Source organism: Trachymyrmex cornetzi, unplaced genomic scaffold (assembly GCF_001594075.2).
Source record: "Trachymyrmex cornetzi isolate Tcor2-1 unplaced genomic scaffold, Tcor1.1 scaffold370, whole genome shotgun sequence".
NCBI lineage: Eukaryota > Metazoa > Arthropoda > Insecta > Hymenoptera > Formicidae > Trachymyrmex > Trachymyrmex cornetzi.
This window is the reverse complement of record NW_017298430.1, coordinates 17,053-22,801: the sequence shown is the minus strand read 5'-3', so window position 1 is coordinate 22,801 and position 5,749 is coordinate 17,053. Positions and strand designations below refer to the sequence as shown.

The window sequence follows — 5,749 nt, the reverse complement described above, 5'->3', positions numbered from 1 at the left end:
GGCAACTTTGTATAGGTTGATCACTTTAGTCACTTTTAGTTCGTATTATGTATCTTAAAACTAACAAGTTCTTTACAATTTTTTCGTAATCTTTTTTGAATAATGAGATACTTTGTTACATTCATCTGATATTTGTTTTTTAATAGAATAATTTTTGAATAATATATATATTATTTTAAACCGTTTATTAAGAAAATTGACATCTTTTTATTTTAGAAAGGATGTAACATTCGATTTTTTATGTAAAATATATATATATTTTATGTATATATTGGTGTATATTTTTCTCTTTTAAAAAGGTTATTTTAAGAGCAGATATTATCAACGTGTGTCCTGTACATTGTACTGTGTGTCGTGTTACATGCAACAATCTCTATTAACAATTATACCGAATTTTTTATATATATCTAATATTAAAAAATTTAAATTTTATTTTGATTTTGATTAAAATCAGGTATCTGTTAATTTTGCAAGATTTAAACAAATTTGCAGTTATATCAAATAACTATTAAAATAAGATATATATAAGTTATGTATATATTATTTCGACCTATTTAATTGATTCTTCATTAATTTTACATTTCATTCGCATTTTGACATCCTAAACCTAAAACGTCCGTTACTTTTCCTATCTTTAAATAATTCTGGCATACTGGATTTCATTTTCAATTCTCTTAACTCTCTCTTTCTCTCTCTCTCTTTCTTTCTCTCTTTCTCTTCCATGTCTCTCTTCCACACAGGGATGCTAATGATTCTAAAGCATTTTCGATTGCAATAAGTTTGAACCATTCTAAGTTGGGGGGATTAATGACATCATATACTTTACCATTTGATTGACTCTACCTTTTATAATGTCATTAACCCAACCCAGATTGGTTCAAGCTCATTGCTATCGAAAACGCTATAAATGAAAAATCCGGAAAACTGATTCATTAGAAAAATGAAATAAAATTTCCATGCGAACAACTATGTAAGAGATTAAATTGTAATAATTGAAAATTCTAATTTCTCGGACTGAATTTTATCTACCATCCTCTTATTTTGCAAATTCCAAAGATTTAAGAATTGTTTGTAAAAATCGATGGAACATTTACGGCTATTAATCAAGGTGCCTGTTGGAGAGAATTGCTAAAAGTTAATGTCGGGATACATCAAAGCATTGTGGGCAAAGCGCGATTCTGGTAACAATCGTTAGCAAAACCAGCTAGAATCTTCTTCTTCTGTTTGCCGGTTTCCTGCACCATCGTCTTCAGGTACCCCGTTTCCTTCTGCAGCAATACATGGGGATGATCAAATTCCTATGTAGGATAAAAGTCCGCATTTAACATATATTCTCGTTACGAGCGCTACTGGAGAGCGTCATACTTTGATACGTCCTAGTGAGAAATGATAATGGAATCGACATCGAATCGATGTTGATTCGATATCGATTTCACTGTTACTTCTCACTGGGGTGCACGTATAAAATATTTACGCAACGTGTACTGTAGAAAATAAAAGATAAAAATCATTTCTGCTGACTATTTATAGGTATTATTAGCACAGTTGACTCTAACAGCTAACAAATGATTTATTCAAATAAATTTACTTTAATAAAACGCACGAGAACAATTCTCAAGATTTATGAAATATTTATACGAAAAATTCACGCATAATTATGTTACTTTAAAACATTATAAAACTCAAAAATAAATTTTATAATCTGAAAAGAAAATTAAGTAAAAGATATATCACAATGATAATCGATAAATTCTTAATTTGATTCTCCATAATCAAAGAAAGAAGGAAAGATTTCGTGACTTATTTAAATTCGATGATCCACGCTATCTAAAAAATACACAAAAAGATAAGATCATAAAAAAATTTACTCACCACAACACTGCCAGCGTCCATCACCAGGATACGATCGCTATCCATGACGGTGTTGAGCTGATGAGCGATTGTCAGCACCGTACAATTCTCAAACTTCTTTTTTATTGTTATTTGGATCAACTCGTCCGTTTGCGAATCCACATTCGCAGTCGCCTCATCCAACACGAGTATCTGGTTGTTTCTAACTATCGCGCGTGCCAGGCAGATCAGCTGCCGCTGACCGACGCTGAGATTGGAGCCGCCTTCGTTGATATGAATCTCCAGGTCTAACTCCTTCAGCTCGACCTCCTTGAGGGCCTGCCACAGCAGTTCATCCGTATACGAGTTGAACGGGTCAAGGTTCCGCCTCAGGCTACCAGAGAACAGATATGGTTCCTGCGGAATAATGCTGATCTTGGAGCGCAGATCGTGCAAGCCGATTTGACTCGTGTCTACTCTGTCGATCTCGATCAGACCATCTACGTTGGTTAAGTGAAAGAGAGCTTGGATCAAGGATGACTTGCCGGCGCCGGTCCTGCCGACAATGCCAATTTTCTCCCGAGGAAAGATAACAAAAGTGAGGTCTTTAAGCACTGGCGGCTCCAACGGCGCATAGCGAAGAAACACGTTCTTGAATTCGATTTTGCCTTCCTGCGGCCACTCTGACTTGGGTTTTTTATCAGGGATACTTTCGAGAGGAGGCTCACTGTCCACTTTGCTGGAAGAGAATTAAAATAGAGAATATTAACATGGAGATATTTAATCCTTCAGTGCTACTTCTGTATGGCATACCTGGGATTTCTTTTACTTTGCTATATTATATAACCTTTTCATTACTGAGGGTATGACATATATTTACTTGTTACTATTCCTTGATGTCTGGCGTTTCGAAATAGAAACTTGTTACAAAATGTTAATTTTTCTATGACATTGTTCATAATACAATATGGTAGATATATCATGCAATAATACAAACTAGCACCGGAAAGTTAGTAATTTAAATAGATTGGAATAACTTAGAAAGTTCTATATTCACACAACATTACAAAAAAAGTATCTAAATAGACGGAAAAAGGATGTATCGTTAATAAAAGACGTCACCAATTTTTGATAGCAAAAAAGATCTAAATTAAGGATTTGAAACAAATATAACGCTCTAAATTTTGAGATTTCTAGCACGCAGATTTAGAAGAAATTACGGTTTTAAAAATCTAATATAATATAATCAATAATAGGGTGATGAGCGATCTTGATAAATATTCATAATCAATAGATTGATTAAATCGTCGACTAAATTCTACGTGACTTTGATTTTAATAAGGATTTATCAGAGAGTTAAAAATTGTAAATACAAGGATGTAAGATAAACAATGGGTAACTTATATTTTAAAAAGATAAAATAGTTGATACAGATAATGTGCACTTAATACATATACAACGTCCAAAGTATAGAGTACCTATACTCAAAAATAAGCTCCACAGAAGTCATCTGGTTCTCCAGCTCAGCACTTTGGCGCATACTCCACTGGAACACATACCGGTGATATTGAAAATCTTGACAGATTCGCGTATAGTAGCCACGGCAGTGTCGCTGCGCTTGGCTTAGCGCCGAGACACTACCAGTGTCTCCAGATACTCTGTGTGATCGTCAAACCTACATATTCGCCGTTCATCGAACCGCGACCATAATTGTCCAGCATAAGGAAGCTCAGTGTGGCCAGTGCAATGTACAGAATGCAGACAATATCCAGCCAAAGACCAAAGGTGCGCGTAGACGCGATAAAAATATATGTCGCGGACGAATGAAGAATCTTGGTGATTATCAAACTCCTTCATAAGGATCGTTTCCGCCCCAAAAGCACGAATCGTCGGTAATCCTTGAAGAGTCGCGTTGAGGTGAGTGAAGACCGGTGAGCGAGCTGAGGAAAGTTGAAAACTCTACTCACTTTATTCGAAGAGTTGAAATCCATCGTCAATACAATGAGATTCATAATGACTTGACTTCAATCTGCGATCGAAACTTGTTTTATTTCATTGAGAAATTAATTTATTTCATTGAGAAATTATGTCTATTCTAATTAAAAATGAGCCTAAGATACTCACTGGTGCCTTCGAGACACTTGACACTACGACTAGTGGCCAGGTAGAAGATTCTCAGGTAATAAAAGACAATACCAACAAAAGCTGTGGGTATCAGCAGCCACACGTTCGAGATGGCGACTAGAACGGTGATGCTCAGCATCCATAGACTGATCTGGACGCTGTCCATAAACAAAGTGGGCAGCATCTCGTCTACTCCGCCCATATCCTTGGAGAAGCGATTGAGTATACGTCCCGACGTGTTGTTGTTGAAGAATCGCACAGTGGCGCGGTTGATGCTGCGAAACATGTGATTCGTGCAAACGCACTGAGGACCGCATGCACGTCTAGAAAAAGGTCCACGAGCGAATTAAAGTGATGCAGACCGTCAGCACGATCAACCCGCTATAGATGTAGATGCATTGCATGCGGGTGAGGGGACTCCTAAGGTCCTCTACAACGTCGTTTTCCGTTTGGTTCATCTATAAAATTATACAATTAACAAAATATGATTAATGTAAAATGAGATCTACGATCTTTCTACAAAAACTTCTTTCTGCTTACGTTTAAAAAAAATTACACTTTTTAAAATGTGCTAAGCAAAACTAACTCTTATTAGCTAATAGATAAGGAGTTATTGTTCTTTTCCAAATTAGTATTTCTCTCTTCTTTAATTCCAACGAGTCAATCCGACCGAGCAAGAAGGGATAACCGTTACAATTTTCTGGAAAAGCGATTATGCCTCAATTCGCCAATTATTTTAGCAACATGTATATAGACACTTACAAAGTGTTCTTCTATTTCAATCCATTGGGCTAGAAAGAAGTCGGCGCTGCTGGCTGCTAATTGTGTCAATATAAAAAGCATAGCCACAATGGACATCACGCACTAGTTTCCGCCAGGACGTAAGTAATTCGTATAAACTCTGCCGGAAACATTGCCTACTGTTTGCATCTCAGCCACCTGAAATTAACGATTAAAATTTAACTTATAATTTAGCGTTAAAATATAAAATTATTCCAATGACAGATAAAAGAACATTCACGTATTTGAAATTAATATGCGTATTTCTAAATAAAAGTAAACTCATTATTTAATTATTAAGGATCAACAAGTTCCTACGATTTTTCTGAAAAAAGGCAATTAAAAATTCGATCTGATATGTCACTCAATCTGCACTGAAGTATAGCCGACATGCAGATAATTTTATGTATTACAGTATTTTAAGAACAAAGTTGCAAAATTCGATTTTATACGGACCTTCGAAGCTTTATTTAAAAAAAGAGGAGTTATATAAGATTTCATGACGATACAAATGTTACTTCTACGAAGTATAATATGATGATTGAACAGACACATATTTACATGCCAGGAATAAAAAACAAATGGTTCTGTTTATTATAATTATTAAAAAATCAAATTGCACAAAATCTGATTGTCAGGCGTAGAAATTTTTTAAGTTTTACATTTTTGTAAAAAAAAATCAAAAAGGTTTCATGGCTAAATATTTCTTCTACCAAACAAAATATGGTATTATACAGATATGACATGTGTTAATTGGCTTGTTACTTCTGCCGACCAATCAAACATCAATGGAAATATTTTTTCTAATATGTTAAAATCTAACTTACAATTAGAAAAGATAAAATACTTGAACTAATGTTTCGTTATATTTAAGATACAATTATTTTAAATCACAATGTTAGTTAAATACAATATACAGGGTGTCCGAAAAGTGTGGAAACGGTCGAATACCTCGAGAAATACACATCGAATCAGAAATTTGAAAATATACGTATTCAATGTTTTCAAAAAAGCT

The 5,749-nt window shown here is 34.6% G+C and overlaps 1 pseudogene; it reads right to left on the bottom strand.

The window, feature by feature from the left end:
* Positions 1–1,151: 1,151 nt before the first annotated feature.
* The window catches only part of LOC108763620 (probable multidrug resistance-associated protein lethal(2)03659), a 14,833-nt pseudogene continuing 10,235 nt past the window's right edge, over positions 1,152–5,749 (bottom strand).